The sequence below is a fragment of the Papio anubis genome, chromosome 5, assembly GCF_008728515.1.
Source record: "Papio anubis isolate 15944 chromosome 5, Panubis1.0, whole genome shotgun sequence".
NCBI classification, from domain to species: Eukaryota; Metazoa; Chordata; class Mammalia; order Primates; family Cercopithecidae; genus Papio; species Papio anubis.
Window position 1 is genome coordinate 83,853,107 of NC_044980.1, and position 25,751 is coordinate 83,878,857.

A 25,751-nucleotide genomic window follows, 5' to 3' on the forward strand; every position below is an offset into this window, starting at 1 on the left:
GTATTTTGGTAGAGATTGCCTTTAATTTTTAGATTGTTTTGGGTAGTATGGACATTTTAGCAATATTAATTCTTCCAATCCATGAACATGGAATAGCTCTCATTTTTGGTGCCACCTTCCATTTTTTCATTAGTGTTTTATAGTTTTTATTATAAAGTTCTTTCACTTCTTTGGTCACATTAATTCCTAGGTATTTAATTTTATTTGTGGCTAATGTAAATGGGATTACTTTTTGTATTTCTTTTTCAAACTTGTAGCTGTTGGCATAAATAAATGCTACGGATTTTTGTATGATGATTTTGTACCCTTCAGTTTTACTGAATTTGTTAATCAGTTCTAAGATTTTATTGTGCAGTCTTTAGGTTTTTCCAAATATAAGATCACATAATCTGTAAACAAGGATAATTTGACTTCTTTTTTTCCAATTTGGATGCCCTTTATATCTTTCTCTTGTCTCATTGCTCTAGCTAGGACTTGGAATACTATGTTGAATAACAGTAGTGAAAGTGGGCATTTTTGTTGTGTTCCAGATCTCAGAGGAAAGGCTTTTAGTTTTTCTCCATTCAATATGATGCTACCTGTGGGTCTGCCATATATGGCTTTATTGTGTTGAGGTGTGTTCCTTCTATATCCAGTTTTTTGAGGATTTTTATTATGAAAGAACGTTGATTTTTATCAAATGATTTTTCAGCATTAATTAAAATGATCATTTGGTTTTATTCCTCCATTCTTCTCTTGATATGATGTATCATATTGATTGATTTACCTATGTTGAACCATTTTTGCATCCCCAAGATAAATCCCACTTGATCATGATGAATAATGTTTTTAATGTATTGTTGAATTCAGTTCGCTAGTTGAAAAACCCTTATTGAGGGTTTTTTCATCAATATTCATTGGAGATATTGGCCTATATATATATATATTTTTTTTTTTGTGTTGTTTTTTTTTTTTTTTTGAGACGGAGTCTGGCTCTGTCGCCCAGGCTGGAGTGCAGTGGCCGGATGTCAGCTCACTGCAAGCTCCGCCTCCCGGGTTTACGCCATTCTCCTGCCTCAGCCTCCCCAGTAGCTGGGACTACAGGCGCCCACCACCTCGCCCGGCTAGTTTTTTGTATTTTTAGTAGAGACAGGGTTTCACCATGTTAGCCAGGATGGTCTCGATCTCCTGACCTTGTGATCCACCCGTCTCGGCCTCCCAAAGTGCTGGGATTACAGGCTTGAGCCACCGCGCCCGGCCTTTTGATGTGTTTTTGTCTGGTTTTGGTATCAGGGTAATATTGGCCTGGTAGAATGAGTTTGGAAGTATTCCCTCTTCCTCTGTTTTTTTTTTTTTTTTTTTTTTTTCCAGAACGATTTGGGTAAGACTGGTATTAGTTCTTATTTAAATGTTTGGTAGAATTCAGTGAAGCCATCAGATTCTGGGCTGTTTTTTACTGGGAGAGATTTTATTACAGCTTTCATCTCATTACTTGTTATTGGTCAGTTCAGGTTTTGGACTTCTTGGTTCAATCTTGGTAAGTTGTATGTGTCTAGGAATTTGTCCATTTCTTCTAGATTTTCCAATTTATTGGCATGTAGTTTCTCATAGTAGCCTCTAAAGATCCTTTGAATTTTAGTGGTATCAGTTATCAGTTGTAATGTCTCCATTTTCAACTCTGATTTTATTTATTTGGATCTTCTCTCTTTTTTCTTAGTCTGGTTGAAGGTCTGTCAATTATGTTTAACTTTTCAAAATACCAACTCTTTGTTTCACCGATCTTTTGTATTATTTTCTTCATTTCAATTTTATTTATTGCTGCTCTTTTCTTTATTATTTCTTCTACTAATTTTGGATTTGGTTTGCTCTGCTTTTCTAGTTCTTTAAGATGCATCATTAGCTTGTTTATTTGAATTTTTTTTGTTTTCCATTGCTTTAATATAAGAAAAGGCAGAATTGCTAGACTCATGATCCGGACATGAATAACTTGAGTAATAATATACGTAATTAATGTTCTAAAGCAGTTTAGAGATGCACATCTAAACCTGCTAAGACTCTCTGTAGGTGGCTTCTGTTTACGGTCCATGATTTCCAGAAGATAGTACACTAGCACTTAATTGCTCATCTTTTCCAAGTTAAGATACGTATATGAAACATAACTAGGAAATAGTTTAAATTAATCAACATATTTCTTATTATGGGCATTATGAATACATTACATGGTGGCGCCATTGACATTTCTCTTTTTAACCTCATGGTGTACATATTTTATATTCTCAAATATAGTTTGGAAATCAAATGACTCATAAAAAACAAAATAGCTAACTCTGGAAACAAAAGAATAAGCCCTAATGTTATGTATCACTTTGGTTGGATTCACATATTGTCCTAAAGCAGTCTATAATTAATCACTTAAATTAATAAATATTAATTTTTGTCCAGCAAATCAGATAAAAATCTGCTAATTTGCTACTTAAAAATTGGCAGTGGCTCTTCAGTGCCTCGAAAATAAAGTCTAAACTCCCTAACATAGTGTATGCCCTAGTACCAGGTCACACTTTAGTCCTACCTTCCATCCTTTGTTTCTCACACCTTCTTCTTGCCCCACCCCCGTATGTTAGTTGTCGTATGTCTTTTTCCTTGTGGATTCCAAAATCCAAATTTTGCCCTTCTGCCAACTGTGATTTCTCTCATCTTTACCTGGTGAATTTCTATTCATCCTTCATACCCAATGTCAAAGGGATGGGCATTTGAAAACTTTCTGGACTTGATTAGGTAGACGTGAAATATTTTATATTCTCTGGGGTCTTCTAAGGCAGAGATGAAGCTTTCTTCATCTCTGTGTTCCTCTCTTCATCTAGTACCTACCACAGTATCTGCTAGGCGTTCGATGGTAGGCATATTGTAGGAGCTTATGGAATTTGCCAAATTTTTTTTTTGTTTTTAAGAGTCTTACTCTGTCACCCAGGCTGGAGTGCAGTGGTACAATCTCGGCTCACTGCAACCCCCATCTCCGAGGTTCAAGTAATTCTCCTGCCTCAGCCTCCCGAGTAGCTGGGACTACAGAGGTGCGCTGCCATGCCAGGTTAAGTTTTGTATTTTTAGTAGAGATGGGCTTTCAACATATCACTCAGGCTGGTCTTGAACTCCTGACCTCAGGTGATCCGCCCACCTCCGCCTCCCAAAGTGCTGAGATTAAAGGCGTGAGCCACCACACCAGGCCAGAATTTGCTGATAAATTAATGTTATGGTAATCATTCATGGATAGATTATACTTTTTTATATTATTTAATTTAATTTTTATTTTTAATCTTTAATTTTTGTGGGTACATAGTAGGTGTATATATTTATAGGTTACATGAGATATTTTGATACAGGAATACAATGAATAATCACATCAGGGTAAATGGGGTTTCCATCTTCTCAAGCATTTATCCTTTGTATTTCAGACAATTTGATTGTGTTCTTAGTTATTTTAAAATGTATAATTATTTTTGATGATAGTCACCCTGTTATGCTAGCAAATATTAGTACATACACATTATTTCTATTTTATATCCATAGATTATAATGTTTTAATGACAACTTGCCAATATTTCCTATTCTGATTCTTCATATTTCACATACGTAAAGAAATCTGTGCCTATTGTATTTTGATACAGACTTTTTGCTTGCCTTTATTTTGAATTCAATGGTAGAATTTTATTATAATAACATAAGATAAATTACCTACTCTTATGTAATTATATACTAAATATTGTGTACATGACCTTCTGTGCATATCCCTGAGTGAAGAGTGATGTATTATTAAAGAGAATCTCAGAAACATTTAAGGAGCATTGCCTATTAAAAAACAAAGTGTAACACGAATCCATAGCTCTCCAGGTGTTTGGAATCTCTTTGGGGGAAACTCATACATGAAACAAACAAACAAAAATGCAAGGCAGCACACAGTTAAGTTAAAATGCTCAGAGGAATAATCACTATAGGAATTCAGAGAATAGTGTGTTGAGATTGTTAAAGAGTAAGGGAGGAAGTAGGATTTGTGAGTGATTTTAAGGATGAGTAGGAGAGGAGGATATTGCAGGAGGTTGGGAGCATTAGAGCAGAGGCACAACGTCTAAAGAGAATGAGAAATCTTTCCTTTCCTTGGTCCCTTCTCATGCTGTCTTTTCTCCAGACACTCTTCTTTGCCTGCTGCCTTGCTGCTCAGGGTCACACTAGCCTAGTTCTGGGAAAGCATCCAGTAGGAAACGTGTAAGAAACTTCCTGGCCATAGCAGAAAATTGCTCTAGTATCAAATTGCTTTGTTGCTTGGGCCTCACATCTGTTTCCTTGCCCTTTCACCAACCCCTGTGCTACTAAAGTGGATCTCCTGATTCCTGAGTCCTTGATCTTTTGACCATTCCAAAATTTTGCTATTATGCCTTGGTGCTCTCTGCCTGCTTGATTTCTCTTCTGCCTTTCGTGTCTGCCTTCCCGTGACCTGTGTGTTGTAACTTTTGCCTGGCTGAAGCCTGAAGACTCAGACTCTTGGCTGGTTAGTATAGCTGGCTTACTCTTCAGCTAGTGCTGACCTACTCCATAGGTGATATTCCCAACCAGACAAATTGGAGTCCTGGTCTCTTGCCCAGCTTCTTGTTCTGTCATAACAAACAGCTTGCTTGGTATGAAGGGATCATTTGTGGGAATACTAAAAACTTTGTGAGAATACGCAAAAAGATTAAAAAGAGAGAGAGAGAGAGAGATAAAGCTAGGCTGTGAAAGGATTTGCAAGAAAGGTTGAAGTTTGTATTTCGTTCTCTAGGCCATTGACCTTCAAAGTTCAAGGTCTGCACCTCAAAAATAGGCAAGGTGATCCATGGGGTGTGGAAAGAAATTATTCTCATGACTGGTTCAGTGTGTTTCTATCTTTAAAAACTTTTTTCTAAGAAATACAGTTATTTAAAATACAGAAGAAACAAAAAAACTAAACATTTAAAATATAAAATAAATTAAAAATACAAATGTTTAAATTGTGGATTGAGCCAAGACACTCCATATGTCAGATGGTCACATACCAACTTTGGTAACGGGCTTCCGGAGGGAAGAGTATGAACTCCGCGTCCTGGAGGCGCTGACAGCAGGACCTTCCTTTCAGCTTGTTTGAGGTATTGCTGTTTATACGTGCCTAGATTTGCAAATTGTGTTTTAGCCTTAACCAAAATAACATTTGTAAAGTGGTCAAGTGCCTTTAAAAGATTCCTGCCAAGAACCTGCAGGTTGAAGCTACTACTTGTGACGCAGTCAGACGGAGGAGCTGATGCTTGTACTCCTAATACTAGCTTTAGCCATACTTAGAGCAAAAATCAGTGGTATTTTAATCAGATATAACTGAACTTCTACCACCAAAAGTTGATAATTTCCAAGAAAACTATTAGAAAAGTGAACGTATCCAAATACCTTTGACAAAGAACCTCACCCTAAGTGTATATTCTACTTTGAGATAATACACATTGTGAATATAATATTATGATTAGTCAGCCATTTAAAAATCATTTTTATTTCATTTTTATACTCAGCCTTTAAAATACCCACTTTCAATGGACACTTTTACTGTCTGTGTTTAGTTATATGTATATATCCGCACACACCTGTATGTATTTAATTTTGAGAATAAACATATATATTGTACATAAATATTTATATTTTGGGCACGTGATCAAAAAGTTTTCAAGGAATTATTCTGTGGTCATCCGATTACAAATTTTTAGAGAATACAGGTACTCCTAGTGAGGGGTGGTTTCTTTAATAACAAGAAACTGAAAACTGACTGAAAATCTAATCTTTTATGAAAATTATTTCTTAGATGCTTTCAGAAATGTTGCTTCTTACCAACGTGATACATAAAACTAAATCTTGTTTGACAGTGGTGATGACACGTTTTTTAAATCAGTTTTCCTATCTATTCCTATTACAGTTTTGGTTGTTTATCTGAACCTTGAAACACCAGCGCAAAAGGAGGATAATATTAACCTAGTCTGACATGGTTCTTGTATTAGCTAAGTAGTTGCCATGTCTTATTCAATATTAAAAAACAGAGTTTACAGCCACTGCACTCCAGCCTGGGCGACAGCGCGAGACTCCATCTCAAAAAAAAAAAAAAAAAAAAAAAAAAAAAACAGAGTTTAATTCATGTGTTTTCTGTCCATTCTACAAATAAACCTGGTAAAGGAGTTTTTTCAGAGAACCGTAACATCTTAAACACATTTGATGGGTTTACCAAAGAAAGTAATTATGGCTGTAAAATCTGTGTGACTCTATTTTTAAATGAAGTTCTTCAGGAAAAGGGGGTAGACAGCATAATGAGAATTTATTTTTAACTTAGGTCACTTTTTTCATGGACTGACAATGCTGTGACTTTTTCAGACAGACAATGAGCCACCTAGCTTTTGAACTCTTTCCTATTCTGTAAACATTAGGAAGCACCAGTGTGTGTCCTAATGCAAACACACTCATCCAGACCTCATGTGGTATATTCATGATCATTTACGTTTGTTTATTCAAAGGTCATTAAAATATGTGATTTAGATTTGTTTTCATAATGTTTCTGTGGAAACTAAAAAACTAATCTACAATGTTGTTTTTACATAGAGGTTTACCTGAAGGGAAAATAAAATTTATTTTAGCTTTTGGCAATTTTTATTAATATAAACCATATAAAGTGAGTCACACAGAAGTTGACCTTGAAACTTCTCATTTTTTTATATTAGTGGTTTTAATACTATTGCATTTGAAATTTTAAACTTTTAATAAAATTGGGTTAAAATGTATCCCTCCTTTTCTTTATATATTTATTCCGCCTCTGTTATTTGATCTTTCTGCATCTTTAGAAGATTATAAGCTTTTGGAATCAGAAACAATGTCATAGACTTTTCTGTTGTCTTCCCAGGAAATTGATTAAAGTAGGAACTGTCATGGTCCCACAGTTTCCTTCAGTAGCTCAGGTTGAGGACAGATTATACATAGGACATAAGGAAACAGCTACTAAGTCTCCTGTTGAGCAGCAGCATAAAAGCAGCATGTCAGGTCTGCAGTACTGGGTTCAAATGTTGGCTCTGCTAATTCTAAGCTTTATGGAGTTGTGCAGTTGACTCAATGAGTCAATCTCATGGAGTTCTTGTGAAGCATGTAAGTTTCCTAACAAGGTGCTTGGTAAGTGGTGAGTACTTCATGAATGCGAGCTGTTTTTATTATCATTATGATTATGTGGAAGAGAGAACCTTGTTAGCAGGGGTATTTGAGGAGAAAGTAACTTCTCAAAAAGACCAGTGGTAAAAGCAGAAAGCCTATTGCAGTATGGATGCCAACGCCCCTTCTAATGAAGCAAGCAGGAGGGAAAGGGAAAGGAGAAGCAGCTGAATAGAAGCACCTGTGTCAGCTTAAATGAAACTACCAAACATTTCTTCTGACCTCCTGCCAGCATCATCTTTCTTAAAAAATTATTCAACTTTTATTTTAGATTCAGTGGTTGCATATGCAGATTTGTTAGTTACAGGGTATATTGCATGATGCTGAGGTTTGGGATACAAATGATCTTGTCATCCAGGTAGTAAGCATAGCACCCAATAGTTAGTTTTTCAAACCTTTCTCCGCTCCCTCTTTCCACATTCTAGTAGTCCCCAGTGTCTATTGCTGCCATCTTTATGTCCATGAGAACCTAATGTTTAGCTCGCCCTTACAATGTGGTATAAGTGATATTGGTTCTCCATACCATGGAGAACATGGGTTATTTGGTTTTCTGTTCCTGTGTTAATTTGCTTAGGATAATAGCCTCCAGCAGCATCCATGTTCCTGGAAAGGACATGACTTTGTTCTTTTATAGCTGCAAAGTATTCCATGGTGTACCACATTTTCTCTATCCAGTCGACTGTTGACAGGAACCTAGTTTGATTCCATGTCTTCGCTATTGTAAATAGTCCAGCATCATCTTTTGCTCAAAGTTAATTAAGTCCACTTCTCAAGCCTGTATTTTCCACATTTATTACTCTGTAGTAAAAATTTGGGACTTTGATGTTGGGTTTCGAAACATATTTTTATTTTTCTTCATGAAATACTGCATGAGAAACAAGACTAGGCAAACATTGTAAGTTGTAAGTAGTAAGTTTCTCATCATTAAAAGGTTCAATGTATAAATGATGTGCCACCCTTAGCCATGGATTCATGTTTTCCACTGGGCAATCTGGGGCCCCAGGAAAACTGAGCATTATAGACTGTGGAAATATAGCCAGTGCCTTCTCAGTGATTAGTTATGACTGAGGGCAGGGTGAAATCAGTGCTCCGCATTTATCCCATTACAACTTTGGAATGAAAATGTCACCCCTTCCCATAGCAGCAATTACACTAGCAATTAGAGAATCAACACTTTTATGAATTTCACGTCTGGCCCAAAGTACAAGCCTGAAGTTCTAGACTTTTTACAATAATTATGCTGTTATATCAATATTTATCATTTTCTTAGTGAGAAGTCTTATTTTTATAATTTGGTAGAAGTTATCTAACCAATTAGTTCTAATAGAAGTTTAACATTAAAAAGTGGTAGCATAAAAATAGTTTTAGATTTAATGATTGATATACACATGACATTATAAAATGTCTTTTGCAGTAAAGTTAAATAATAAAATATTTTAAATGTCTGAGTTTTATTTTTTTTCTTGATTGCAGGAAATTTACATTTGATGAGGAAACTAAATATCTTCCATTTAAAGTCATGGGCCTAATTTATCATAACTCATGCCTCTCTTCCCGTTTTAGAGTGGTTTTCTAAATATAATCACAAAGTATGAGGTTCCTTTCATAAAACCTTATTCTGAAATGAGTTCCATGTGAGTGTTTACAGGGAAAACCAAGCCAACCAAAAGGCACTTCCAAGATTCATGTGTTTGCTTTATTTAAAAATATCTATAATTAGTTGCTCATAGATAAATGATACTTTTGTCCTGCCTCAACATAAATCTTTGCAGGTGAATATTGTGCTATAATGTTTTTTCACCATGACATGAATTTTAAAGACTTAATAAGCCCCCCTTAGCACTGTTACTTTAACAGGGAAAATTGAATCCTTGGTTTAACATATGAAGTAGTGAGTGGGGCTATAGTAATGGATCCAGATTTAGCTGCATAATACAGTTTGAGTATTCCTTATCCAAAATGCTTGGGACAAGAAATATTTTGGATGTGGGGTTTTTACACATTTTGGAATACTTGCATTATACTTATCAGTTGAACATCCCTAATCCAGGAGTCCAAAATATTCCAGTGAACACTTCCTTTGAGCATTATGTAGGTGCTCAAAAAGTTTCAGATTATTGAGCAGTTCAGATTCTGATTTTCAGATTAGGGATACTCAACCTGTAACACTAACCTTAATTGAAACTTTACCTTATTCTAGACGCTGTGCTTAACCTTTCATGGAGACTTGTCTCACTTAAACCTCACAACAAATCTTTGAATGAGGTACTCTTCTTGTCCCTATTTTTAAAATGATGAAACTGAGTTTAAATAAAACTGTGAATGTATTTAACTTTTCTAAGGTCACACAACTATTAAGTGGAGATAAACCTTAAGGCTAGATGAAGAGTTTTAGTTTTATGTTGAGTGAAACATAACTATACAGCAAATGTACTATTAATATGTAAGTCAAAATTTTGTAAATGTGGTTTTATCTAATAACCTTTAATTAACAAAAGAGATGATTTCCTTATTTTTGATTGATTTTTACTTGCCAGCAGCTGCTAGATCCTTTCCATTAAGTTTACAGGTCAAGTTGTTAATAATCTTTAAACAGAAGTTTAAATCTACCAGCTAAGTTTATTTATTAACAACAACAGAAACAAAACAACCTGTTTTTCAAGGTTCCTTTTATAATAAACAGTTGTCATAGTACCACAGTGGAATATATTTTAATTGCCTTCAAGATCTGTTAAAAGACAAATTCTCTAAGTAACCATTGGAGCATTTATGAACAAACAGATTTTATTGTCCCTGCCTACATGCTCCCCTAAAAACTGGATGAGTTGTGATGTAACTTTTTTTTCTTCTTTTAACTTTAAGAAATTTAACAATTACAGAAAATTCAAAGAATATAACAAATATCTCCATAATAAAATATTACTACTGTTATATTTTCTTCCAATTATTTTGTTTAAAAATATTGCAAACATAAACTTTTAAAAAATGTTCAGTATTACTAATTTGTGGGAATTATTTATTACCTAGAAAATGCTCACTTACCCAGACAGCGTTCTAAAAGTAATCATAGAAAAGGTATTCCAATGTACTTTAGTATAATGAATTCTTAATTATCATTTGTATAGGGCAGTATTTATCGTTTTAAAATGGCAAGTAAAAAATTTAAAATAATCAGTAATCTGGTTTAAAGGACTCTGATGCTAAAATAATTATTTTGAGATTTGTTGTGTGGAGTGGCTATGGATTTTGACTTAAGAATTCAGTGGCTGTTTAATCCCCCTGACTTTAGTATTACTTATTAATCTCTGTGTCCTTTGGTCAGGAATTTGGGGAAGAGCCACATGAGTTGGGCATGACTAGGTCCACAAGATTGTTTATTTGTTTTTCCATTGTGACTGAAGGCTAAACTCTTAAAAAAGGCAAAAGCATTCTGCAAAAATTAACGTTGATTGTGAGATTGGTGGGAAGAGGGTGGGAACAAAGTAAAAAAATACACATCAAGTTCTAAAATTAGCCACTGTGATCAATGCATGCTGCCAAGGGGGTGCTGCTGGCTGACCCTATGATGGGAAGACCCTTTCCCAGCCCCCAGGGGTGCTCTGAGGGGGAGGAGGAGTCAAGCCTCTAGATCATACTAAGTTGGCACGCTTCATCATTAAACAAAGTACTAAGATTAATTACTTCAAAGGGGAAGATTAGTTGATTTTAACTGTAAAAATGCACATATTTAACAGTTCAGCATTTCATGATTTATGTGTATAAACACTGAAATTCTAAAGGTAAGGCCTTTGGCCATACCTAACATAATTTATTTGTTCATACTTTCAAGCCCTGGAAAGTTTTTGATCCCCTTATATTTAAGGTGGATGTTTTGGTTTAGGAGGGTATGGGCAGAGAATGTTGGCCTTTCTGTAGCATTTCTAAGAGGTTTTCTTTGGGTGTGAATTAGCACCAGGGCTTAGGGAATTGGAGAGATAGGAAGGAGAGGGTATTTGAATGCAAGATGTCATTGGCCTCTCACTGAGTATTCAGTGTAGGGGCAAACAAGCCTTAATTATGTTTTTATGACATTGTTTTTTTCAAGAATCCCATCCCAGTGAGTTGTTTAGAAGCAGGATTATATTTAATAAGGCAATGGCAATTTTTTAAAACATGGATTTAATATAATAATTTTTCATTTCATTTTAAATGACATTTTAATAATGTGACTTAATATTTAAATATATGAAGATTTTTTAAAATTGGTAACATCATTACAATGTTTTGTAAATCAAAAAGAAATTTAAATTTTCAACAAATTCACCACTAATACTGGGGGACAATGCTAGATCAATTGATCAGGCCTCTTTTTTGATGAGGCCTAAGCATTGAATTTTTAGGAGCTCTGCTGATGATTTCGTGTGCACCCCAGGTAAAGAAGCAATGTTTTATATAGTTTCAACCACAGTGTACATATTATTCTGCATTCAATTTATATATTATATTTCACTTAATTTTATAGGGAATATTTTCTTTGTTTCTTCAGGGTTCACAAATTTTTAATTAGAATGTATATTTGTGTATCTCAATTTGTTAAATTATTCATATAATATTGAACATTTCATTGTAAGTTAGTAGAAAATAATGGTGCAGTATCATTTGATTTCTATGTTGAATCATTTCCAGACCAAATCAAAAAGAATGAACAAACCTTGCTGTTTCCAGTTGCCACGTTATTTTCATAAGGGATGTAGCAATCATAATACTGTCAGCAATGAGTGCTTGTTTCACCACAGCTTTCCTGGAATTGGGAATTATCGATTACTAAACTCATTTCAAATCTTCATTGTTTTCAGGGCTCCAAAAATGAAAAGAAGGGGAAAATGCCACAAATAGCTGTGTTTATAAATGGAGCCATTGGTAGTTCCCTGGAAGTAGAGAGATGTATACAGTGATGTGCCTACAACTAGATCCACGTAGGTTATTCTAATTTAAATGACTTTCTAAGTCATTACCAATACAAATTTTAAAGATATAAATTACCTACAACAATCAAGAATGGATAAAAATTAACTACTACAGCTTATGCCAACCATGTGCTAGCAGTGGGAATAGTCAAAATAAGCAAACAAAACTTCAGTGAATCAAAACAAAATCAACAGGTGTAACCTGCTTCGCATTCTTCAAGTTTATATCAAGCTCTGAATCTGCCAAACTCCTGAGGAAGTCAGTTTCCTCTATAATTGAGAGATAAGCTCTATTATTGAGAGAACCAACTTCTTTCCTTAAAAGAATAAACCAGCTAGAGTCTCATTTTGTATTGTTTATTATCCCTTGACTACAGAAGCGTGCTACCAAGCAGAAAGCAGGCTTTGTCACAAATACCAAGAAATCCAGATGCTCAGAGAATCTCTCTGAGTTGTTTTTATTGTTCTCTTTCTCCTCTTCCTCTCCCTCTTCCTCTGTCACTTGTACCATCATCATCATCACCACCACCATAACCACTACCACTTTTTTAAAAAAAGAAGCATTTTTATCTGCCTTCTTTTATTTAATCTTTATTAATAGTAGCTCTTAGGGAGATATATTTCAGTATTTCATTTTTCAAATGAGGATGAGCTGCCAAAGGATGAATACCTAATTCAAGTTTACACGACCAGTAAGAGCAGAAACTGGGATTTGACTGAGGCGTATTAGACCCTACGGTCTGAGTAGACTTGCTAAAGCTGTTTGACTCTCACAGTTCAGATCAGTTCAGAGTGCTGGGTCAGTCCAATCTGGAGGCTGTGGCAGGTGCTAAATCTTGTAGGAAGTAGTCCCAATGTTTGGGACCAGCTCTGGTTTTAGTGACCCCACAGAAAGCCTAGTCTGACTTTCAGGAAGCCTGCAATGGTTTTATGACAGACCACATCTACTAGACTAAGTGAAAGCCCAGATCCGGAGATAAATGTTCTAAACCTCTATTTCCCAGTGGCCAGATCTGTTTTATTCAGAATCACATTATTAGGTTTCAATCTTCTACAATTTTCTCTTGCATCTTCTACATCCATGAGTCACCAAGTTCGGTATGAGAAGTAGATAGCAAACATTAGTGGAACAATTATAGAATTCGAATGTACATATGTCTGAGTTTGAACTCCAGCCTTAGTAGTTAGTATTTTTATAACTTTCGATACTGTTTCTTAATGTCTGTGTGCCTCAACTTTCTTGTCTTTACACTGTAAATAATAGTAAGTTTCCAGAGTTGTTATGGAGATTAAATGAGATATCTATATATAAACATGTTGTACAATGTCTTGCATATGATAGGCTCTCTTCCTCCCATGTATGTTTACTCCACAATGATTATTTAAACCATTATTTTATATTTCCACTTCTTATGTTACTATAACCAAGGCCTCCTTCTCTTCACCTCTTAGTGGAAGAAATTTACATGAGCCATAAGGGCCTTTCTCAATTCCTCCTTTAATTGTATCTATCCCTAGTTTAGGAATTCACAGTGTGTATAACCCAGAGACCTAATCAATCTGACTATAGAACATAACCCTGCCCTACCCTGCCTGATGCATCTTATACGTTTTGAGTAATATTTCTCTAAAAACTTTGTTTTAATTTGCCTACTAAAGATCATCCTCTGGTTTTCTGGCAACACATAAAGCATTTCAAATTATGTGCATCCTCAGATAACAAATCCAAACCTCTTTTTCTAATTTTTCATATTTTCCAGCTGCTATTAACTTCCTTCCTGTCACCCAGATCAAGAACCACAGAATCATAAAGGAGCATAGAACTCATCTAATTATTTCCTTTTAGCCCAAATCCGCTGTTCCTATCTCATATATACTTCTCATCAGCATCTGTATATTCCCAAACAATGGATGAAAGAGAAAGCCTTGACCAATCATAAAAAAAATGTTTTCTAATAACTAGAGAGATGGTATTTAGATAGGATTGGAGACTTCAAAATGACGTTGATAAGAGAAAATAATATTGGGAGGTGTAGTGGATACATACAAAATTCTGTTATTACACCTTCTAATTCATTCACTTTATTTTTCTGGATCTTATAGTGATTATGACTATAAATGAGATAAAAAAACTGGACTTTGATAAATCAAAGTTATTCCTCAAAGTAATCTCTTTTCTTTCTAAAATGTACTGTAATTATTAAATGTATTTGTGATTCAGATGAGTTTTAGTTTAAACTTTGAGTGTAGTTTCATTAACAGAAATACAGATAATTGCTTGAGAGCTCATTAAATGTATGTGCTACTAGAATAGAAAGGAAAATATTTTGGGCTAGGCGTGGTGGCTCACACCTGTCATCCCAGCATTTTGGAAGGCCAAGGTGGGTGGATCACATGAGGTCAGGAGTTCGAGACCAGCCTGACCAAAATGGAGAAACCCCGCCTCTACTAAAAATACAAAATTAGCCAGGCATGGTGGTGCAGGCCTGTAATTCCAGCTACTAGGGAGGCTGAGGCAGGAGAATCGCTTGGACCTAGGAGGCAAGGGTTGCAGTGAGCCAAGATTGTGCCATTGCACTCCAGCCTGGGCAACAAGAGTGAAACTCCATCTCAAAAAAAAAACAAAAAAAAAAAAAAGAAGAAAAATATTTTGAAAGAGTAATATTTACACTACTGTCTTAGCCTGTTCAGGCTGCTATAACAAATTACCATGGGCTGTGTGGCTTATAAACAACAAACATTTATTTCTCGCAGCTCTGGAGACTGGGAAGTCCTAAATCAAAATGCCAGCAGGTTCAGTGTCTGGTGAGGGCCCGCTTCCTGGATTATAAACATTTTTTCTCTATGTCCTCATGTGGCTGAAAGGGCCAGTGAGCTCTCTTGGGCCACTTTTATAAGGGCAGTAATCCTATTCATTCAAGAGGAGCCCTCATGACCTAATCACCTCCCAAAGGCTCCATCTCCTAATGCCATTGCTTTATGGGTTAGAGTTTTAACATATGAATTGGCGGGGACACAAACATTAGAACATAACAAATACTCTTTTGAAAATGGTTTACTGGCTTCCTAAATTTAAAACAAAATTTCTCTTCAGTCTTTTTACTTTTCATTATTTTACATACAGGTGCCCACTAGAATTTATGTACATTACCAGATTTAAGAGTTATTTCTAATATACTAGTTGGAAATGATTAATATTTTATAGCTGATTCCCATAATAAATTAAGCCAATAAAAAATATTTTATTAGATGAATGAGAGCAGTTATCATCTCATTAGTATCTTTTCCTCTGATTACTACAGAATATAAAATTTATTTATTTCTCCTCATTATAAGGCAATTTCTTAGAGTGAATAGCTCAACAAAAATAGTGTAATGTTTAAAATGTAAATGTGGAGTTTTACACATTCCATTTTTTAAAAAGCTAACTCAGTTCCCCTGTACTTACTTTTTAAATTTTTATTTATTTATTTATTTATTTATTTTTTGAGAGGGAGTCTTGCTCAGTCGCCCAGGCTGGAGTGCAGTGGCACGATCTCGGCTCACTGCAAGCTCCACCTCCTGGGTTCACACCATTCTCCTGCCTCAGCCTCCTGAGTAGCTGGGACTACAGGTGCCTGCCACCATGCCTGGCTACCTTTTTATTTTGTATTTTTAGTAGAGACGGGGTTTCACCATGTTAGCCAGGATAGTCTCTATCTCCTGATCTCGTGAGCCACCTGCCTTGGCCTCCCAAAGTACTGGGATTACAGGCATGAGCCACCACGCCCAGCTTGTACTTACTAAAATTCCTCTTCTAAATGTCGTTAATTAACTACTGGCTGTCAAATTCAATTGTCATTTTCTCTTTCTCATCTTCCTTTGATATTGTTAATCACATCCTACTTTGTAAAACTCTCTTTTCTGTATTTTAGTTTTAAATTTTATTATCAAATCATGTAAGCTATTTAAAAAGTGAACACTTCTGTACCTGCTTCCATTTTAATAAATAAAACACTATCAACAAAGTTCAAGTTCCCTATGTGCTCCTCCCAGATTGTATATTCCTTCATGCCTAAATGGAAGTGTAACCATTATCCAAACTTGCATATTTACAATCATATGCATTTTAAATATTCCTTTGCTACATAGTATGTACCTGTACATAATGTGTCATGTCATATTTTGGTATATTTTAACTTTTATTTAAATGATACCACACTGTGTGAATGAGTGTGTTTTTTAGCACCTATTTTTTGTTTCATCATTTAACATTGTTTTTATGAGAGTCTTATTTATTTATTTATTGTTTTTGGTTTCTGGGGGTCTTGTAATTGACTGCCTTCTCTTCTAGCTGCACAACCTCTCCCTACATATTCCCTGCCTCATGTGGCTTCTATAAACCTTTCATATTTTTCTTAGATCCAGGCCTGTTTGTCTAAAAACCTACTGAATATCTCCAACAGGATATCCCGCAAATAACATAAACTTCATCCTTCAAAATATGGGTTTATTATCGTCTCCCCAGATCTGCAATTTCTTTTGCTTTTTCTTTAATTCAAATAATGGCACACTATCAATTCTGTGATCTGTGCTCTTAAATTTAGTCATTGTGATATCCCTGGTATTCTTTACCATAACTTCATGGCTACTTAAATCACTAAATCCTCTAGAGGGTAAAAGTAAAAACTAAGCTGCTGGAACAAGATATATTAATGTAGTAATGCGTATATATAATAAGTAAGACCCAACCCAATAAAGTTGTGTCTTGTTTTGTTTGTTTTTGTTTTTGTTTTTTTTCTACACGAGTCTGAGGTATCTGAGCCCCAGGTCAATGCAGCACTACAACATGTCTTCCATCTTCAAACATATGACTTCCGAGGTCATCCTTCCAGCCTGTGGGAGAGAGGACAGTGCAAGTCAGGGGTCAAAAACTGACTCATAAGAAGGGCCTAAGTTGTTCAATCACTTCCATTCACACTACTGGTTGCAAGGGGTCTAATAAAAACAGTCCCTAAGTGGGTAGCCACCCCCTCGCCCTAACTCTATCATTAAAATATAGGAGGATAACTTTGGTGGACAGTCCCTTATCTGTGCCACACATAACTTCATGAATGTCTTCCAGGGCCTTTCCTTCTTTACCTCATTTCACTGCCACACTGTATGGTGTTAACATTGCTTGCTTAAACTATTTCAAATAGTCTTTTGGCTGATTATATTTTCTTCTTCCAATCCATCCCCTATGCTAATGTCAGTTATCTTTCTAAAATATTGGTGTTTTGTTGTTGCCCTTCAGGAAAATTTTAAAAAGTCCAGTATCTCTCTGTGGCCTCTGAAATATTTATGGGATAAACAATATGATGTGTGACAGGTATATAGAACAGTTACAACATGACCTTAGGTTATTTCTCTGGCTTTGTCACTCATTGCATATATTCTATACTTTGAACAAATTTGCCAGCTCACTGGCACTTACTATGTCGTGTATTTTCATAGCTGTGTGTCTTCATTTTTGGAGTTTCCTGTGTCTGGAAAGCTATATTTCCCTTTTTCCTCTACAGTGGTCACCTCCTATCAGTAGCTTTCCTAGATAACCTTCCAATTAACCAAAGCAGAGCCCATTGCTGCTTTACCTGTGTTATCATGTATATAAACCATTGCTACTCAGAATGTGATCTGCAGACCAACGGCACTGGCCTCACTTGGAAGTTTGTTAGAAATGCAGAATGCTGGGCCCAACCTGACCTACTGAATTAGCATCTGCATTTGTAACTGGTTCCCATGTGATCTGACACTGCTGGTCCTCAGGCTTTAGAAATAGCATTCATCATATTAGTGACAGTTGGTTCCTGATGCATGGTCTCCTGTAGGCCTTAAGTTTCTCATGCAGGAACTGTATCTTGTTCAATGTGGAACCTTTCAAAACCTTCCACAGAGTATCTGCTACATAGTGGCTCCCTCTAAATTTACACTGAGTGACTTGATTTGTATTTTGTCTTATCTAATGGTCCTATAAGAAGTTATGCTTAGAATTTGGGTGTTTTCAGCACTAAACCCACCAAATTATTTATCTTTATGAGAAACAGAAGCATTTTTGCACCTTCTAAACCATATCCTTTCAAACTTATGAGGATTACATGCATGTGCATGCATCACATAATTTGGAAAGAATTTGTTGCAGTTTATGATTATAATTTTTCATTATGGCTCTAAAGGAACCATTAGCTAAAAGGATATTTTCATAAACAAATATTATAGTAAGGGCTAGCCTAATGTATATAAAGAAGAATGTACATTTTTAAAGTTAGAAATTGCCTCTGATTTTTAATATGTACTATAAAATTCATCACAATTTAGAAATTTTCTTTGAAATCAATTTAAAATAAATTTTTTAAGTATGTGTTTAAACATATAAAATTTAAATATATACCGAAATATAAACCTGAAATTTGAATATTTACTAGGACATATACATAAAATAGCTTGCTTCATTGACCTGGGGCTCATACACCTCAGACTCTTGTAGAAGAAAAAAAAAAAAATTTTGAATATTTACTAGGACATATACATAAAATAGCTTGCTTCATTGACCTGGGGCTCATACACCTCAGACTCTTGTAGAAGAAAAAAAACAAACAAACAAAACAATACTGTCACTGTTGCAAACTGCAATGTAAAACAGTCCCAATCTGGCCTTAGGTTATTTGTTGTAAGTGCCGACAACATCTCAGGTTAAAAGTTGTTGTCAGTGCTATTCTTTTTATGTTGCTGTTAATGATTAGGCACATCTTCTTTAAATAGCTTTTGATCATATTAGCTGGTACACTATGGATTATACTGCACTGACTATATTTAAGTTGTTGACTAATATATAGATATGTTTATTTTTTTCTGTACAATGTTAAGAAAAGTAGATAACTATATCCTACAGAAACATTAAGAAATCATTTTTAAGAAAAGTTTCCATTCCTGCTTATATTTTAGTTTAATTTTTCATCCACATTCTGTTTTATAGCAGATGAATTTTAAAAGGCCAGTCTATATTTAAAATAGGCATTAATTTTAGCCATGGGTGTTGGCTTTCCATTTTAATGGCCTGACCAGTAAACATCTTCTTTTGTTGTTTCTTTTAAAAAAAATATGTTGTTTGTCTAGCAAATCTTTGGTAAAGAAACACATTTCTTAACAGTACTATTTTAAGGACAGATTAAACTGTGATTTTGCTGCAACAGCCTCCTGACCGATAGAGTCAGATGTTCTACTTTCTTATTAGAAACATCAATGCCAATATTTACTTTTAGTACTGGTCTAACAAAATGGATATGTTGCCAGAGGCATGTCATGAGTCCTTTTGGCAAACTCCAAATAAGAAACAAACAGAAATAGTGAATGAGAATGCCAACTTTAAAAAAAAATACGTATTTTTATTATAGACTTAATTGGCCAAGAACATTCCTACATAATCTTCTAAAATTCATAATGACCAAATGGTAATACTTTCATTGCCTGGGTGGTTTTGTGCATGGACTTTTTTAACTCGGTATTCAATGTATGAATTCTTGTCAATGAAATAGTATCATTTTGTGTCTGAGTATTTATGTGGCTTTTTTTAACCAAAGAAAAAAAGACCAAACTTTAGTGTTAGCCAAAATTGTAATTTTTAAATACTGGAGAGTTATTTCTAAATTTACGTGAGTCCAAATTTCCAAGCAAGAACTAATAATCCTCCTTTGCTTACCTGATAATTTTTATTGCCCTGATCAACTTGGTCTTGCACTACTGTAAATAACTTTAAAGAAATGAGGAAATATTGTGGTTTCAAGTTCAGTAACAATAATTTTACCTAGGTTTTAATGAAATATCTCTCACAATATGAGAGCCTGCATAATATAGAATATCCAATTCATTAAAACACTTGCAGAGGATCCCCCGTGGGCCATCTGGGATGACTACTGCCTAACTGTGAAGGAGAAACCTAACCAGAATATTTCAGTATGTTGCATCAGTGATAAGAAAACTTCTGAACTTCTGCCATGAGAGCTCAGAGAAGAGGCCACTTTGTTCATCCCAAGGTGACTCAGAATAGATGACACCAAAGCTAAAGGATTTGTAGATTTTTTTATAGGTGAAGAGAGAGAGGAGGGAGAAGGAGGTACTTGCTCGAAGTGTGTCCTGATAAAGCAAGCAGCACTGGTAAAAGCAGGCAGATCTGACAGAATGTCGTGTGTGGATGGAGGAAGAGAATGAAACAGCAGTTTAAGATGACTGGTGGGTAATGCAAATTTGAAGAGTCATGGAGGATGAGGCTAGACTGGTAAACAGGAACTAAGTCATCAAGGGCCAGATATCAAAGAAGTTTATACAGTGAAGATTTAGGGCAAAGGGGTGATGTGGAAGGGATCAGTTATCCAAAAAGTTAGTCAATTATCCAAGTGAACTGTATCCAGCTCACTTAATGGAGCTAGCTCACTTATGGAGCTAGATACATTCAAATGGTTTCTATAAATCAAATTCCTTGTCTTAGTTCAGTTCTCCTAGTGATGCCCAAATTGATAAATTTCACTAGGTAAAGTGTTTGCTGTTCTCGAAGTAATATAATTCTACCTGGAAGCATATTTTTAAAAATCACAAATTGTAAGAAAAAAAATCATTTTGATTATGTGCCAAATTTTATATGTGATTATGTTGAAGTATGGAAAACAGCATGATTCAACAAACATTTTATTAAAATTGACAACACAATTTCTTGAAAGAAATATTTTAATAATTGTTAATTCCTACTTATTAGTCTATAATTACGCATGTTTCCTAATTGATGAAAAGAAATGAAATCACTCTCTCTGGACAGGCATATACTTGAAAATCCTTTACTGTATATTGGCTTAGAGAAAAATTTATGTCAATTTGCTGCTTAAATAAATATAAGCCCCTAAAATCTGAAAGCTTAATTGAATATTTAGTGGACATAAAATGAATGGTCCATAAGAGCAGAGGCACAAAGTTGAAACAGCAAAGAGAAGCATGAAGGACTCTAGCTTTGGATTTTTACTTTATTCCCTATGTTTTATTTTCCTTCTCCGCATAAATTGTTATAAATTTTCCACTTGCTAGAAGGGATTTCTCAAGCATTGCGGGGCAGCTTAGTTTATTTTCTTCGTGGGTAAATCTGTATGTAATCATTTTAGCAGGTGAGAGAATTCAAGGAAGTGGTAACTTGCTAGGAAATGAGTTCGCAGGGCTGTGAATGTTTTTTCATTAGTGGTATGATTTCCCAAATATCCCGTTTCATTTTCGTGTGAAAGGTACTTTTCCATCTCATCACGTCTACACTGAGTTAGTTTGCCCACTAGGAGGCACTCTTTCCAAGCTCTGTTTCACAAGGTGTCCAGCTGACTTTCCCCAGTAAAAACCTGTGAGCATTTACTCATCTTTTGTGTTTTTGTTACTAAGCTAAGGTTTTTGTACCTGGCTTCTGTTTGCTAGTGGAAATGGCCTTTTTTGTTGTTGTTTAAAACAAACCAACAAAAACAACTTCCAACTGTTTCGGTTGGTACCTGTTTTTCAAGGTACTAGTTTGTGGAGAGATGTTTAACTTATTAGAAAAACACAATGTGTTTGATATCAAGTGTTCACTAAAAGTTCTACTATTACCTTTAAAATAGTAATTTTCTCCCTGATATTTATTTTCAAATGTAAAAACGTATCGATCTCTAAGTACAGCTCAGTTGTGAACAATTGAAAGCATTAAGTCATCATAGAATGCATTGCTGCAAAAGACAAACAGTGATTTGTGTCAGAAAAAGCTTTCGGACCAAAAAAATCATCAGAGAATATAGGCTTGCCGTGAGCTGTGTGTGTGTGTGTGTGTGTGTATACATACACATAGTATACACACATACATATATGTATACATGTAAAAACACACAGATGGCAACAAGACTATATAAAAAGGACACTTGCTCAGTGGCATGTGAAAGTCAGTCTCATCACACACTGTGCTGGTCACACATTCATATGCAGGCCCCACGTGTGTAATTATACATATAAAATTAGAGTTATTAGTGATCCCAGAATAATCACTCTCTGAAGACTTTTAATGAACTTCAAATTGAAATTGGTTGGTTTGCTTAAAAAACATGCTTTTTCAAATTTTTTAATGTCAGAGCTTGAGACCTGGTCCCATCAATTCATTCACTTATTGAGTGTCTGCTCTGTGGTCAGGACTTGTTCTCTATTTTGTTTATGGCAGTGAACATAAAGACAAAATTTACTCATGGTGTTTATGTTTGGTGGTAGTGGTGGCAAGGCAGGGGTGCACACTAGACTAGGATTCATTGCAGTGACAAAGGGTAATGTTGTAAAAGGATTAAGAGTGCTAGAAGCAGAGCTATTTTATATAGGAATGCCAAGGAAAATGTGTCTGAGAAGATACTATTTGAGCAGCGATCTGAGGGAAATGAGGAAGAAAGCTATACATGTAGCTGGGGGATAACATTCCAGATAAAAGGGGAAAGCAAATATAGTCCTGAGGTTTATTTTAAGGACAGTGAGTCTGGTTCTGGAATGTGAGGGGGAGTGGTGGGAGATGAAGTTAGTGAGATGTGCCAGGACCTAGTAGAATTTTTCTCCAAATGAGATAGGAAGTCACTGGCAGGGTTCGTGCAGAAGAGTGGGTTGATGAGACTAACTTTTCGGAGAATCTTTCTTTCTAGCTTTTGAGTTGATTTGGTATTCAAAAGCCTTCACTATTAGGACTCTACTTGGTGCTCCCGGGAAGTTCTCTGCCCTCCAATCCTTCTGGTTTTTATTTAGGTTCCTTCTGCCTGGAATGCCCATTTTCTTGTAGAGGGTGTGAATCCCAGTCCACACACAGAGATATGTGAGGAATATAACCATTTGTTCGCAGCTGAATTGAGCCCTATTCTGTGGGTGGTATGAACAGTCTGTCAATTCTGGTCTCCTTTGGCCTTATTCTGTGGCTGCACGTAGGCCTTTGGGGACTCTTGTAACAGTGAGCCATCCAGGGAGGTAGGCAAGGGCCCTGTCTCAGGCACAACTGCCTAGACACAGACTGTAGCCTTTCTACTCCAGAAACTATTTCAGAAAAGTAGCCATGGGTTCTTACTGACCTCAGATCCCTAAACCTCTGCAGGGGTTTTGTCTATTCTTCTTGCTGGATATTGGCATAGTCTCACCTCATTTCTTCACTCTCTTCATCTCTCCCCTTCTGACCCTACAGGTCTCTAGATCTGTTCTGGCCTAGCATGGGAAGTTTTGCCCTTGCTCAGTATTCTTCCAGGCCTTTGATCTCTTCCTTATCTTCGTTCTGCTTATAATTGATGTCTTCTCTGAGCAGTGAATGCTGCTCAATCTTGCTATTGCCTGAACGGGTGGAGACTACAACAGATGAAAAGGAAAACCAGAGGAAAAAAAACCTTGGTTATTTCAGAACATTATTCTGCCACTTACGCTTCTAAGTCTGATAAAGTCCTGCTTGTCTTTTCAGGCCCGTCTTGTTTATCAGTTCCTCTTAGCAACCTGGCCACAGCTACTGGTCTCTCTCATCGCAGGAGACAAGCACTTCCTCTTGTGTGCTCCCTGGGCATTTTGTTTGTGTCCTCCATCCTGACCCTTGTCCACTGGTATCGTGTCACCTTTTGAATTGTTGTTCCAGACTTTCAATTGTTGGGTCCTTGAGATCACAGGGACCACTGCTTGTTCAGGGGTGTTTTGTTTTCGTCTTAGTCAGCTAGGGCTCCCATGACAAAATACAACAGACTGTGTAACTTAAACAACAGAAATTTATTTCTCACGGTTTTGGAGGCTGGCAAGTAAGAGCAGGGCACTTACAAGGTAGATTTTCATTGGGGGCCTCTTCTCTTGGCTTATAGGTGGCCTCTAGCTCACTGCGTGCTCACATGACCTCTTCTCTGTTTGTACTTGGAGAAGGAAAGAGAGCAAATTCTCTGGTGTGTCTTACAAGGGCACTAATCCCATGATGAGGACCCCACCTTCATAACTTCATCCAACCTCATCTAACCCTAATTACCTCCTAGAAGCCCCATCTCCAGTTACCATCACAGTGGGGGTCAAGGCTTCACATATGACTTTTGGAATGACACAAATGTTCAATCCATGACAGTTTTGTTTTGTCTTCTTTTGTTTTCATCTCTGGCATTTATGATGGTGCCAGTTATAATGGAGAACAATAAATGCTTAATCAGTGAAAATATGAAGCATATTCACCTAGGCAAGAAATCTTTCCTATTCCTGTCAATAAGGTTCAAGGCTCTCCAATGAGAAATTAGATTGTTCAGCTCTAATGTTTGTCAAAACAGAAGTTAATACTTTCCCATACTCCATAGTTTTGCTTTTAAGCCTTTTTGATGTCACAAGAAATATAGAAAAGTATTTTTGTTGACAATAACACTGCTCATGGCCAGGGGTGAGTAGTTCTAGAGCTTTGCATCTCTCTGCTACATTCAGTCCCAACTTCCACACCTCCTAGACCCTGACTAGTACCAGCTGGCAGAGGGGAATAGTTGTAACCTATTTGGTCACGTATTGCTTTCTAATATAGAAAATATTGATTATGCTTTTAAAAATTATGGAAAATCATAGTTATTCAACAGAAAAAAAATCTGTAAAAAATGGGGCATGTGACCTTCTGATGCTGCTTTTGTTGTTGCTGCTGTTTAGTTTATAAGTCTGTGGGCCCCACAAAATTTATGCCCTTACACCTATACACATAACTCTGGTATGTGTTCAGCACAATTAGGAAGGACAGATGTGTGTCCAAATGTCATATGACTGGAGGCAGTGTTTCTCAGAATGTGGTTTGAAGGCCACCTTGATTGCAGTAGGTAACCTGGATTGCTTGTTACAAATGAAGTTTTTCCAGCCCAGGCAGTGACACACACCTGTTGCCCCAGCTACTCTGGAGGCTAAGGCAGGAAGACTGCTTGAGTCTGGGAGTTGAAGGCTGTAGTGTGTTGTGATGATGCTTGTGAATAATCATTTCACTGTAGCCTAAGCAACATAGCGACAACCCCACCTCTAAACAAAACAACAAAAAAATGCTTTTCAAGAGTTTGAAAATAAGACTCTTCCATGATGAGACCTGAAAATCTGCATTTGTAATAAATTACCAGGATGCTTTTTATGTACCGTAAACTTTATGAATTATTGCTGTATGTGGTGCGGAAAGACAATAGTCGTGTTTTGCAGTATTCTTCCAATCTTCTTGATTTCTTCTGGGCCAAGATATTTTGGATTATGGATCCAATTTAGTTATTACTGGATCATTCTGTTTTTTATTTTCTGTTTATTTCTAACATTCATTATGGTGTTCTCTCTCTCTGTCACACACACACACACACACTCACATTCTAGCTGTATCTAAAAATCTATCTATCTATTACTTTCAAATTTGTAAACATGTTTTTGTATCTCTTTAGGATTTTTTTTAAAAATGACATCTATTGAATCTATAAAAATCTTCCCCTTTTTAAAATGTGTGCTTTTTTTCTTAAGCTTTGTTCAAGTTTTATCTATTTTATTGATATTTTCAAAAACCGAGCTTATGGTTTTGTTGACTATCTCTACTTTTATTCTAAT

At 35.9% G+C, this 25,751-nt stretch overlaps 1 protein-coding gene across 4 annotated transcripts in view; it reads left to right on the forward strand.

The window, feature by feature from the left end:
• Window positions 1-25,751, forward strand: part of ADGRV1 (adhesion G protein-coupled receptor V1) — a 585,058-nt gene that overhangs the window by 323,899 nt on the left and 235,408 nt on the right. The window lies entirely within an intron of this gene.